Source organism: Vitis riparia, chromosome 4, assembly GCF_004353265.1.
Source record: "Vitis riparia cultivar Riparia Gloire de Montpellier isolate 1030 chromosome 4, EGFV_Vit.rip_1.0, whole genome shotgun sequence".
NCBI classification, from domain to species: Eukaryota; Viridiplantae; Streptophyta; class Magnoliopsida; order Vitales; family Vitaceae; genus Vitis; species Vitis riparia.
The window spans coordinates 4,068,834-4,082,500 of NC_048434.1; positions in this window are offsets into that span (position 1 = coordinate 4,068,834).

Below are 13,667 nucleotides of genomic sequence, written 5' to 3' on the forward strand. Positions count from 1 at the left end.
CTTGCTGGAAGGATATAGAATTTGGGTCCAAAGAACTGAATTGATGAGCTTAAGCAAGACATAGATTTTATCCTGCAAGGAGAACCACAACCCTAACTAGTGTTCCTATAGCAACCACATAATAGCAGAAAATTGATGAGCTTTTCTCTGCTCCGTGCTATGCAAGTGTTATAGAAAATTGATAGCAATTTGGTCCGCAAAGAACACAAAAGAAATTGACAAATTTAAAATACATCAAGTGATTCTTTGTATCCCAAGCATAGAATTTAGACACTTCTCCAATTATATTTTTTGTATGTTGCATAAGCTTCAAGAGCTACTACCAGGGCAACCACCATGAAGCCACTCACAACCATCTTTTTTCATCCATTTTCAACCTTGAAACACTCTTCCACCCTAGTTCGTTTCTTGTATGGAACCTATAATGCAGTCCAAAACCCGGAATTCTCATATAGACTTGCGCAGACAATGAGGTCTTCGTCAATATACATATAATAAAGTACTCTAATTGTAATAATAAAAAAAAATAATACCTTGTACACTCATCAACCGACCCTCTGTACTCTCTTTTTCCATTTATTTATTTATTCATTTATTTTATTTTTATTTTTTTATGTTTGCCAACAAGATGGTTAAAACCCATTAAAATAATGTTTGTTTTCTGGGTGAATAGAAAACGTCAAAATATTTGGCTTTTTCTATTTAATTAAAAGTAACATATTGACATCATCTAACATAATTAAACTAAACCTATTGATAACAAATTCACTTTAATTATATTGAATGATATTAACAAGTTACTTTTAACCGAATATAAAAAGTCAAATATTTTTTATTTTTTTTATTCAACCAAAAAAACAAACATCACTAAGTCTGAGTGGCAGATCAAGGAACTAAATCTTGCAAAGAGACGATATTGAACCTTCAAATCATGCACATACATGAAAGAGGCAATAGTTGTTTCATCGCGGAGACAGTTTCCATCCTTGGCCGCTCTATGCTTTCATGATTCAACCACATGTCTTTTCCTCTTTGCTCCCCATTTTCAGTTTCAGCTCATTCAACCATCTGGGAGCAGGGGAAAGAATCACATGACCTTGCATGGAAGCCACAGGTCCATTACCCTGCACCTCAACCGTCTGGACTAAATACATTCCTGATTGATCATCCAACAATCAACCTTTCCAACCCAACTGGAAATTCACTGTCTCGCAGACTCCATCTGAAATTCTATATAGAGTGGCCAAATCTGGCTTTTCCCTCTGGTTTGATCCCTAAGTCAACTATTTAAAATAGGATCGATGGATTTCTCTCACAAGAATGACAATCTACCACCCAGTGACCCCTGCTTCACAAGGATCATATTCATTCATTTCAAACAGACAAATTGATTCAGAATCTGACTATATTATTAATATATTAAAATTAAACTAAAAACCACTTCTACAAAAGCATCACCACTTCGTTCCAATAAACCAGCACATTAAAAAACCTGGATAAGCAAAAAATCTAATTTTCATCTTCATAAAGCATCTCAACCAATATATTTTGCACAGACTATATAAGTTCTGGCTGGTATACTAAGAAACTCAAGGGTTTTCAACACAAAATGAAACATATCAGAGGATTCTGTCCTCAATATCTGACATTAAAGTTGATGCCAGGGAGCTGAGTTCCCTCCCGGTCTAATATGTAATACTTTTGAGACAAGACTAAGCTTTTTTTGTGCCTGTGAAGAGAAGAGCATCAGCAATATCAATCCATACATAGTGCCTTAACCAAATATAATTTAAAAAATAACAATAAAAATTATTTTTTTTTAAAAAAAATTAAATTTCCATGTGACCACACCATTCTTTGAAACTCTTCCTTGTTAATCATAAAATGGAAACATAATAAATCTGCAGAGTTACCTGGAAAGCAAGACGATTGATCAAATTACAGGCACAAATATGAAGAGAGGATTAATCTGGGACACAAACATGAATAGATACCTCTGGAAGAATATGAATACTTTGACAATCCAGTAGAAAACAAGTATTTAAGCTTATATCACTAATCAATGAATCTATGGTCCAATATTTTGGTAACCTTCTTGCCAGTGGAAAAAAACATATGGTCCAATTCATTAAGAATATTCCCTTAGCTAAAACAAATACTGAGGATGCATTTTGGTCCAACATTGTGTGGAGGCATAACTATTATGAAATTGGTAACTAGGCCTTACAAAGGGAAGCTTAAAACAAGACAACTAAAGTAAAAAATAACTAAACAGATTAGTTCATGGGAGTAGGTACTGAAATTAAAATCTGCTCCTAAAGCTAGTTCCTGTACATGGATGTTTTTATGTAATGAATACCAAGTGTATCCATATCCTAGTTTTTTGTGTTTTGTCTCTCTCTTGTATCTATTGTGTTCTGTGTCATGTCTCTGTGTTGTATCAATATCCATGTTATATATATATATATTCTACACAAACTTCATTTCTGAAGCATAAGAACAGGTTTAAAAAATAAAAAATAGTAGATTACTCAGTCATCAGATTACTAATATTAATGAATAGGTGACTTCTGACATAATAAAATTTTCTTGCTTCTTAGCAAGAGCAGAGCAAGGCTCATCAGAAGAACCTGTTGACACTTCAACACTTGGCATAACCACCAACTTTACTAGCTACATCCTTTTTTTGATAGGAAACCACGCATGAATATATTGATAGAAAAAAATAGTACATAAGGAGGATGAGAAATCCTCCCGCCAAAGGTAAAACTAAACAACACAAAAAAATAACATGACACTACACCGTCCCATTGGAACTACACATTGCTAGCCAATCTAGTTGTAAAACGTTAAGGAGAATGCCCTTAAAACCCGCTGAGCAAAAAGCCCAAAACGAAGCGAGGAAATGAATGGAGTCCCAAAGATTCTCTAAATTCCTAACTTTGTCCTCAAATATCCTAGCATTTCTTTCCCGCCACACAACCCAAATTAAAACTATGCACGCGTTTTGCCACAAAACCAACCCTCTCTTGGACTTGCCAAAACCTTTATAATTGATGAACATCATGTCTGAAATGCTTTTCGGAGGAACCCAATCCATCTTGACTAGCTGAAATAGTCTGTGCCACAACCCCAACGTCACGGAACAATTAAGGAAGAGATGATCTGCCGATTCTCCTTGCTCCATACACAACTTACAAATGTCAGGGCTAAGAGCTTTGTGGGGTCTCCTCAATTATAGCAAGTCATTGGTATTTACCTTCTTGTGTGCCACAAGCCAGACAAAGGCCTTAACTTTAAAGGGGACTTGAGATTTCCATACAAACTTAGTGGGGAAAAAAGGAGATGAATCAGGCATTTGGGACAAGGCTGTAAAGAAAGACTTGACTATAAACAATCCTGAAGACAATAAGGACCAAGATCTCACATCTGAAGTGGAAGTGGATAGATTCATACAATCAAGAGAGCGCATGAGGCGTTCTAGATCTTTTATCTCAGAATCGGTTAGATTACGACGGAAATTAAAGTTCCATGAGAAAGGGCGAGCCGAACCAAGAATTGAAGATATAGGAATATTTTTATCCGTTACTACTCTAAATAGTCTTGGATATTGATCCTTGAAGATTTGGTCCCCCTACCACAAATCTTCCCAAAAGCGAATTCTTTCCTCATCTCCTACGACAAACCAAGTATACTTGGAAAAATCCTGAAAGACTTGTGCAATGGCCTTCCAAGGACAATGATGTGACCGACTAGAGTGTTGGCATCCCAACCATTTGAGTGTGTCCCGTAGATGCTAAGAGTGACCTGATGCCACAGAGTTGTACTCTCCCTAGGAAACCTCCACAACCATTTCCCTAAAAGAACGCGATTCCTTAAAGGAATCTTCCCAATCCCCAAACCCCGTTTTACCCTCGGCTTACACACCGCATCCCAACTAACAAGATGGTCTCTTTTACCTTCCCCAACCCCTGAGCAAAGAAAGTCCCTTTGCATCCTCTCAATTTTTGCAGCCACTGAAGTAGTAATCTTAAACAAAGAAAGAAAGTAGCTAGGGATATGGGATAGGCATGAGTTTAGGAGAGTTATCCTATCACCGAAAGATAAGTAAGCCTTTTGCCACCCGTCTAATCTCCTAGAGATTCTCTCAATCACTGAATCCCAGAATCCACAAGCAGTTGGATTCCCTCCCAAAGGAAGACCCAGATAAAGTATAGGCCAATTTGAAGCCTTGCAGTCAAGCAACAAGGCTAACCTAGAGAGATGATTCTGATCAAAGTTGATGCCAAAAAGATTACTCTTGTCAAGATTGACCTTAAGCCTAGAAACTTGACCAAACACTAACAATAAACTCTTAAGAGTTTGCAGTTCTTCCTCACTAGAGCTAGCAAAGAGGATGGTATTGTCTGCGAATTGTAGATGAGACACCCTACAACTATTTCTACCTACCCTGAAGCCCTCTAGCAAACTTCTTTCCTCAGCTTTCAACAACATTCTACTCAACACATCTGCAACAATAGTGAACAGGAAATGAGATAAAGGGTCACCTTGCCTTAAACCTCTAGATGCCTTGACCCACCCTTTAGCATTACCATTCACTAGAATAGCATAAGAGACTGACGATAGACAACCTCTCATCCATTTCCTCCATTTAGAACTAAATCCCTTCTTCTCCAACACATGATCCAAAAAATCCCATTTAACATGGTCATAAGCCTTTTCAAAGTCTATCTTGAATACAACTCCTTCCTCCCTTGATTGCCTTTTCTCGTCCACAATCTCATTGGCTATAAGAACTGCATCCAGAATTTGTCTCCCTTTAACAAAAGCACCTTGAGTGGAATGGATGGTCTCCTGTAGTACTCCTCTTAGTCGCCCTGACAAGACTTTTGTTATTACCTTATAGAGACAAGTGATCAGGCTGATAGGTCTAAAATCCGAAATCTTCTTTGACTGACTCTTTTTGGGCAACAAAACTATGAAGGAGGCATTGGTGTTTTGATTAATAATCCCGCTATTGTGAAACTCTGCAAACACCCTCACTAAGTCATCCTTGATCACATCCCAACAATCCTGAAACACTGCTATTGTGAAACCATCAGGGCGTAATAATCCCGCTATTGTGAAACTCTGCAAACACCCTCACTAAGTCATCCTTGATCACATCCCAACAATCCTGAAACACTGCTATTGTGAAACCATCAGGCCCCAACGCCTTATCCCTATCTAACTGAAAGATGGCATTATAGATCTCTACTTCGGAGAAAGGGGAATCCAGCCTAGAAGCACTCTCTTCTGATATAAGGGACCAATCAATACCTTCTACTCTCCAAGACTCACCAGGAGGACTCGAGTAGAGCTTTTTGAAATAAAGTAATATCTCCTCTGTGATGCACTCGGAATTGTCCAACACCAAACCACTTTCATTCTCCAAGAATTTGATGAAATTCTTGTTTCGTCTCCCGTTAGCCACTTTGTGAAACAACTTTGAGTTGCAATCCCCGTCCTTAACCCATTTTACCTTAGCTTTTTGTCTCCAATGAATTTCTTCCCTCATAATTATTTCCTTTAGCTCCCTTTTTCTTACAACTCTTTGAACAGGGAGATCAGAAGAGAGAGCCCCTTCTTGTTCATTGGCATCAATGTTAGCTATTTCATCCAAGATGGTTTTTTTTCCTTTCCTTAAGCATTCTTATTCCAATCTTTCAATTTTGCCTTAACAAATTGTAACTTTCTCATGAACTTGTGACCTTCCCAACCATTTCCTTCAAATTCTCTCCACCAACTGCTAAAGCACTCTTTGAAACTATGATGTTACAACCACATATTATCAAACCTAAAAGGTGTTGGACCCCACTTGAAAGGATTGGTATCCAATACAATCGGCTAATGATCTGATGTCCATCTAGGAAGAACTTCTTGAAGGCTTTGAGGGAATGAAAGTTCCCACTCATTTGAATAAAGAAACCGATCCAATCTCTTACACATCGGTGACTCTTGCATATTTGACCAAGTAAAAAAGGCATTTCGTAATGGGGGATCATGTAACTCACATTCTCTTATAAAGCCATCAAAATCCCTCATGCTAGAAGTGAATCTAGAGCCACCCAGTTTTTCTGATCTTCTCCTTATAACATTGAAGTCACCTCCCACACACCATGAAGGAAAATAAGGCCAAAAAGATCTAACAGTTCCACCAATAAATCCTTCCTAGTTAAGGGGTTGTTTGGACCATAAACTACGGACAACCACAAAGGTCCACATCCATCCAATAAGAACTTGATTGAGACAATAAAAGATCCAATTACCACGTCCTCGCTGCTCATTTTCTTTGAGTCCCAAATGATTAAAATCCCTTCTGAAGCCCCGCATGTCGGGAGAGCAGCCCACTTCTTATTCCTAACCGACTAGACACTTCCTACAAACCTTCTGTCGCACCCCACTCTTTTTGTTTCCTGAAACATCACTACATCCGGATTCTGAAGTCGCAAAAAATCCTTAACCACCCTTCTCTTTTTCCTAGATCCCAACCCCCTGATATTCCAGCTTATGATCTTCATAAAACACCTCACTGACCCTATACCTCCTAACCAATGCCAACAAAACTCAAATGTCTGTGGCGATTCTATTCTTTCGCCTTGAATACACCTTAATATCCAAGGAGCTTAAGACCTCACAAACTTTAGCCATTTTGCTAGGAGAAAGACCTTCAATTTGGAACCCACCCATCTAGGAGAACTCAGTGTCTCCCTGGCTAACTGTACCGAGAATAGGGGCCCCATGAGGCAAGCTTGGTTTGGTTTTATCATAATTAAAGCTTTCAGACAAAAGATTCAATCTAGCTAGCTGGGGCACCACATCATCATGGTTAGGAATGCTAACAAACCTTAGATGATAAGCCCCAACGTCATCTTTTTTTGAAAAAAATTCAGAAAACACTCGATTTTTCGTAGGAAACTGGGATTGAAAGGCTGGAATGGAGAGATCGATAGTAGAAGAACTCGGGTGTGGAGGAGCCACGCCAGAGAAAGGAGAATGAAAAGGCAGAGAAGGCTGAGAAAAATGATGAGAAGATACCTCGAAAATTTCCACTTCCGTCATTCCACAGTACCCCTCAAAGTTGAGCCCTTTTTTTCTGGTTGTGGGATAAGAAAGATGATCCGTGACTGAAGATCCACTATGAGCACAACCCACAAAACCCTTAAAACCTACTCCGTCTCATCCTTTAGCAGTATTGCGCATTTTCTCCTTCCCTTTTGACTGAAAATGAGCCCTAAGAAGATTCCTTTGCTCTGCGTTTTCCTTCGTCGGCGTCGTTTCTTCCTCGGAACACCCTTGAACCAACTGTGTTCCCGCTTCAGCGACGTCTTCCAATGGAAGATTATCACTAACTGGCATCGATCTCTTAGTCGTGATTGGCTCGCTTCGGCTTCGATCCCCTTGTCGGCATACAGAGCTTGATGGAAACAGAGCATTCCACAGCTTCCTTGAACTGCACTTCATCGCGGAGCCCCTCTGTTGATTTTCAGGATCCTCGTGGCCTATCTTCGTCTTCCCCTTTGCAGAAAGAATAGCTCTGTGTAAATGGCCCTTCGAATATTTGTCTTGATTATCTCCCATCTCTTGGCCCAACAACTGAATCGGGCCTTTCCCATGGACTTCCTTCTTCTAGCCCACGACAATTTCAGACCGTGGGCTGGGCTCTTGTTATATATTTGGAGGCCCGAAACCCATCCTGGAGAGTTGACTAGGCTTTGACCCCTCCAGCCTGCTTTGGCCCAGCAGATCCAGCTCTCTGCCTTTTTGAATTCGAATGCAGTGGAGGTTGGGACCAACTGTTTCCCACTGACGTCCTGTTCTTTCCACGTGCCCTCCCAGGAGCATTCTCCGCCTTTTGACCACCTCTCCACTCCATTGTTCTGCTAACTGCCCTAACCGAAGACCCCTTTCCAGTCGTTGATCTATCTTCCTCTTCCCTCTTTCTGCCAACTGTTCCTGTGTGAGCCTCAGCCAATTGCTGAGTTGACTCACCCATCTCTCTAACTTGCCTACCGTCTTCCTTCCCGGCCACTGTGACTGAAACTGTGAAGTCCCAACCCCCATCTAACACCTCAATCAAAGTCGGGAGAACCAATCGTTCTTTCATTACCACTTTCACCCTCGCTTTGCTTAGATAAAAAAGTTTCAATGTTCGCCAATCGATCTCTGTCACTGTCCCCCACTGCTCCATAATTTTCTTCATGTGAACCTCAGACCATAAATGAAATGGTAAACCCCTTAAATCTATCCAACCTTCCTTGAATTTCCCCTCTACTTTTGAATTTTCCTTTGGCGACCATCTTCTCAACAAGACTGTAATTCCGCCCTTAATCCTGATGAACCTTGAATCGTGTAGTGATAAAGCTTCCTCTAAGGTTTCTATGAAAAACAATCCTTTTCCTCCGGCGAATGGGACGATTGTCACCACGCCTTTGTGCCCTAGCCTTCTCGCCATGGCTCGGCCGACCTCAGCCCAGTTAACAACACCATCTTGACATTCGCACACCACAGCCCTCGCCCATCTCCCAACTGGAACAAGGCCGCCTTTCCTCGGACCTTCGTTTCTGACTACATTCGCAAAGGACCGTTGCAAGGGACCCTCATTTTTGTGCAAAATCCTTCCTTCCCTGCTCTGCCTTCCTTTTTCATCAAAACTCGAGGAGGGGACCACCAACATTGAATACAACGCAGACTTTAAAAGTTCCCATCCCCTACCGTTCTCACCCTCAGGTATTACCAAAAAAGTTGACTTCCTATTGGAGGCGAACTCTGATAATCTTATAAACCTGCCATGAACATTGAAGCAAACCTCCAGTAGATGTACTCTGGTCTTTCCTCTAAATTTTCTGTTGAAACCCATAAAAATCTTCATCTCAATGGCCTTTGTCAATTGTTCTATCAACCAACTAACCTCCTCCTTCTCAAAGCCTAAGACGAAAACAGAGCCTTTACTGTGCTTTGTTATCGAACACCATTTTCCTCCGACCTCACCCTCGAACCTAACCCAGAAGGTCTTCCTCTCCACAGAGACCTTCAAGGTCCTTACCATTCTCTCTCGCAATCAATAAATAACTTTACTAGCTACATCTTGCACCAGAGTCACAACCTGCTTTGCATTTGTAACTAAACCTATCACACTTCTCCAGTCTTCTTTCTCCAAGACAGTCATCCTGAGAAAAAAAAAACAAAAAAGAAATTTGATAACATTATTGCAACAAGTTTACCTTTTAGATTCATAAATGGAAATATGCAACCCACAATTTGTGATTACAGGAAATATACTTAGTCTGCTGAGAGTGTCCTGAAATTAGAGCAAGAAAGACTACAGAAGTACAAGGAGTTTGCTTATGACTTACTGATGAGGATGAATCTTCAAGATATATATCAAGAAAGGGAATTAGTATTAGTTGTAATTAAAATAGGATTAATATTACTTGGAATTAAATTAGGATTAATATTTATTGGAGTCTAATTAGGATTAGCTAGTTGAGTTATAATATAATTAGAATTTGAGTCATGATAGGTTATTAGAGTCCTAGTAGACTTTGGATGTTATAATTATAATTAGAATCATAATAGGTTATTAGAGTCCTAATAAACTTTGGATTTCTTAGAGAAGCCTATAAATAGGTTAATCAATGTAAATCAAAGGAATGAATTTTGATGAATAATATTATACTTTCTTTCATTGCAAGGTTGCAACCCTCAATGGTGAGACTCCATTGATTTTCTTCTAGGTGAGACTCCTAGAAGGCCTTAGTGAGACTCTAAGGTTTTCCTTCTTTTCTTCATTGTTTCTTCTTTCTCTCAATTTCTTATCTTATAATTTTCTCTACCATAAAGTTTATTCCTTGTTCCTCTCCTTACACCCTAAAAAATAAAACCCTAGCCCACCTACCCTTGAGTGTAGGCAACCATCCTAGGGTTGTCCTACATCACTTATCCAGGCACTAGGACTAAGTTCCAATAAGGTAATACCATAAATATTGCTTTTGTGATTTATAATTTATATGCTTAGCCTTTTGGTTGTTTTGGTTATTCTTCTACAATTTATAGCATTATCAGTCTGCATTAATTTTTTTTTTTTAAATTACTCAATTTGTAATTTCCGTGGTGTTCAAACTGTAGCCTTGTCGTGGAATATTCTAATGCATTCTGAGGTAGTTTGTATTCATGCTTTTGTGATACTTCTTCTGTAATTACTTTTTGTGGGGACTCTTTAATGAATGTAATAAACTTAGTTCCTTTAGAACATTTATCAAATGGCAATCCCCAAAAAATGGATTAGACATAATGGGCCTTTTATCGAATGAGATTGGAGTAGCTAGAGTGCAGTTGTCCACTTTCGATTAGTATATTTTTCTTCAATTTCTTTGGGGAGGGGGAAGTACGGAAAGAAAAATCCATCTTATCAATTGGGAGGTGGTGTGCACCCAAAAGGAGAGTGGGGGTCTTGGCATTCGGAAAATTGACCTCTTGAATAAGGCCCTGTTGGGGAAATGGATTTGGCGTTTTGCCTTTGAGGGAGAAAGCTTCTGGAGGAAGGTGATTGGGGTGAAGTATGGTAAGTTGGGCTTTGGGTGGAGAACTAAGGAGGCCCGCGGAACGTTTGGGGTGGGGGTATGGAGGGATATTCTGAAGGAGTCATCTTGGTGTTGGGAGAATATAGAATTCAAAGTGGGCAAGGGGACTAAGGTAAGGTTCTGGACTGATCTGTGGTGCGGCAACGAGGCGTTGTCCCAAGCTTTTCCCCAGTTGTTTGCTCTGGCGGTTCACAGGTATGCTTCGGTAAATGAGATGTGGGACTCGAGCCTAGGTCAAGGAGGGTGGAACATAAGACTCTCAAGAAATTCCAATGATTGGGAATTGGACGCCTTGGGAGAGATGTTGCATTTGTTGAGGGACTTGAGGATCACTAGTGAAGAGGACGCTGTGATTTGGAAAGGAGAGGGACACGGTCGCTTTCGGATTAGAGATGCCTACAAGTTGTTGACAGGGCCTAATGATATTACCTTCCCGAAAAAGAGCATTTGGGTGGACAAGGTTCCAACCAAAGTTGCTTTTTTCGCTTGGGAGGCTTCTTGGGAGAAGGTCCTAACTTTGGATAACCTTCAAAGACGGGGATGGCAGCTTCCAAACCGGTGTTTTTTGTGTGGTTGTGAAGAGGAATCTGTAAATCATATTCTTTTACACTGTACAGTTGTAAAGACTCTGTGGGAGATTGCCTTGGCCTTGTTTGGGGCCAATTGGGTGTTCCCAGAGAAAGTTAAAGAGATGTTAGAAAGTTGGAGGGGCCCTTTTGTGGGGAAAAAGAGGAAAAGGATTTGGACTTCCATTCCATTGTGTATTTTTTGGACGGTTTGGAAGGAGAGAAATAGATTAGCATTTAGGGGGGATCTCTAGCTATTCAGAAATTAAAGAATTCGTTTGTTTGTAATTTGTGGAGTTGGGCTAGGGTGTATATGGGAGAGGAGTCCTCTTCGCTTTTAGGCTTCTTGGAATGGCTTGCCACTCCCTAAGGGATGGTGAGTTTTGTTTTTGTTTTGGCGTAAGCTTCTATGTATACTCCCTGTATGCTTTGGGGCTTTTTGCCTAATTTTATATATATATGCGCTCATTTATCAAAAAATATTTTTCTTCAATTTGGAAAAGTTGGGTTCTAAAATCCTAATTGTTTTGAAATCAGCAGCCCATAACATACTTTTCCCAAAACAAAATGTGATCAAATAGTACTCTTTCCAAACATGTTTTTATCTTTTCTGACAGCAAAATCCAATATTATATCCAAATATGAAATAAGTGTTAGCATTTTTATATAACTTCTGCAGATTCATAATTAGATTTAAATTTATTCTTTTAGAAATGTATATAAGAAAACTGGTAGGAGAATGAAAATCTAAGTAGATAAGGTGATAAACAGCAGACTTTGTTCAACACAATAACCAAGCACTCACAGGCAGCAGCAGAATACATATATGCAATCCACAACTGCAGACCCACTCCCCCAACCAAGTCATGCATATATGCAGACACTTTTTCTTAGAGGCAATTCTTCAAACATGTAATATCCCCATTTTTTCTATCAAGTCTTGAAGTATCAAACAAAACCTTAAAACTCTTGTTTCTGAAATCAAATGGAAGCACAGATATGATACCAAATGTTTGATATGGCTAACTCCAATTTGGGTGATGCAAGGATATGGGATAGGTCATATGTTCAAGTTTCTGGAATGAAACTGGGAACTTTAAGCATGGAGTGGAACTTTAACCCTGCTTACAAATATTTGAAGACAAACAATAATCTTCACTAATTGCCAAGAGGAAAAAGATCAAACATTTGCCATCCCACTCCAATCATAGCTAAATAAACAGCAATAGAACTGTACATTCAAGAAGCCCTAGAACAGGTTCAAATTTTTGCCAATCTTCCCATGATAACATCCACAAGTCCCTAAAAGCTTCAGGCACCTTGTAACCTCACTAACATGCATCTCATAATCCCTTCTACAGGATGCTCAAAGATATTTTAGTACAATAAGACACCTCAGGAGGAGTAGAAAGTTGCCACAACCCAAGGCTTTATAGGAAGGCAAAGTAAGCTATTGTACAAACTTCTTAAAGGGCAAGAGGGCCGATTGTGTCAAGGAGAACATCGAGATACCATCCTTTTGGAATGGAAGGTAAATTTCTCTAGAATTTACAAACTTCTTAAAGGGCAAGAGGGCCGATTTTGGAATGGAAGGCAAATTTCTCTGGAATAAGTAGGATATTCTCTAGATGAAATAAGGAGTTCTACTTCTAGCAGCAGCATGACATTGGATGGTGCTCCTACTTATGGGATCAAATCACACAATAGGAAGCATCAAATCCCATCATCCACTTAAGCCCTTAGATGAGAACATGAGTTGTGATCTAATTAAATCGGCCTGACCAATCAAGAAAAAGTAAAAATAAAAAATAAAAAATTTTGTATAAAGATTAAATATATTAACAGTGGTTACCAAAAGGGTACACAAAAGCATACATGATGTATACGGGGGGGACTAAAAGACCAAAACAAGGTGAGTGGGTACCCAAAAAACATCAACCATGCCTTGGAGCTTAACCATTCAAGAAAGTCCATCATTGATAGGGAGCATTCTTCTATATACACTCTCACCCACTCCAAAATAACTTTTACAAGGGAGAAATGCTTCCATTAAACCTACAGGGGGAACCATCACCAAACAACCCCTAAGCTCGTGTAGTATTCAGGGTGCCCTTCAAGTCTCCATCAAGTTACTTTAGAAGAGTTACAGCAAGAGAATCACTTGAAGGGCAAAGGTTTTCTTCGGAGTTAAAGGAAAAGTTTGAGGCACTTCAAGAATCCACTAACCAAAATTAATGCCTTATGTTAACTGATTTAAAACATCACTTGAAGAACAAGTATGACTTTAAGGTTATGTTTGGTTCCGGAAAGTACAAAGGAAAGAAAAAAAATGCTAAGGAAAATGATTTTCTCATGTTTGGTTGTCCTATAAAATATTCCAAAGAAAATTAAATATAATTAAAATTAGTTTGAAATTTATGCATTTTAAAATTATTTAATCTTTATATTAATGAGTTAAATAAATAAAATGAGTTTGAAG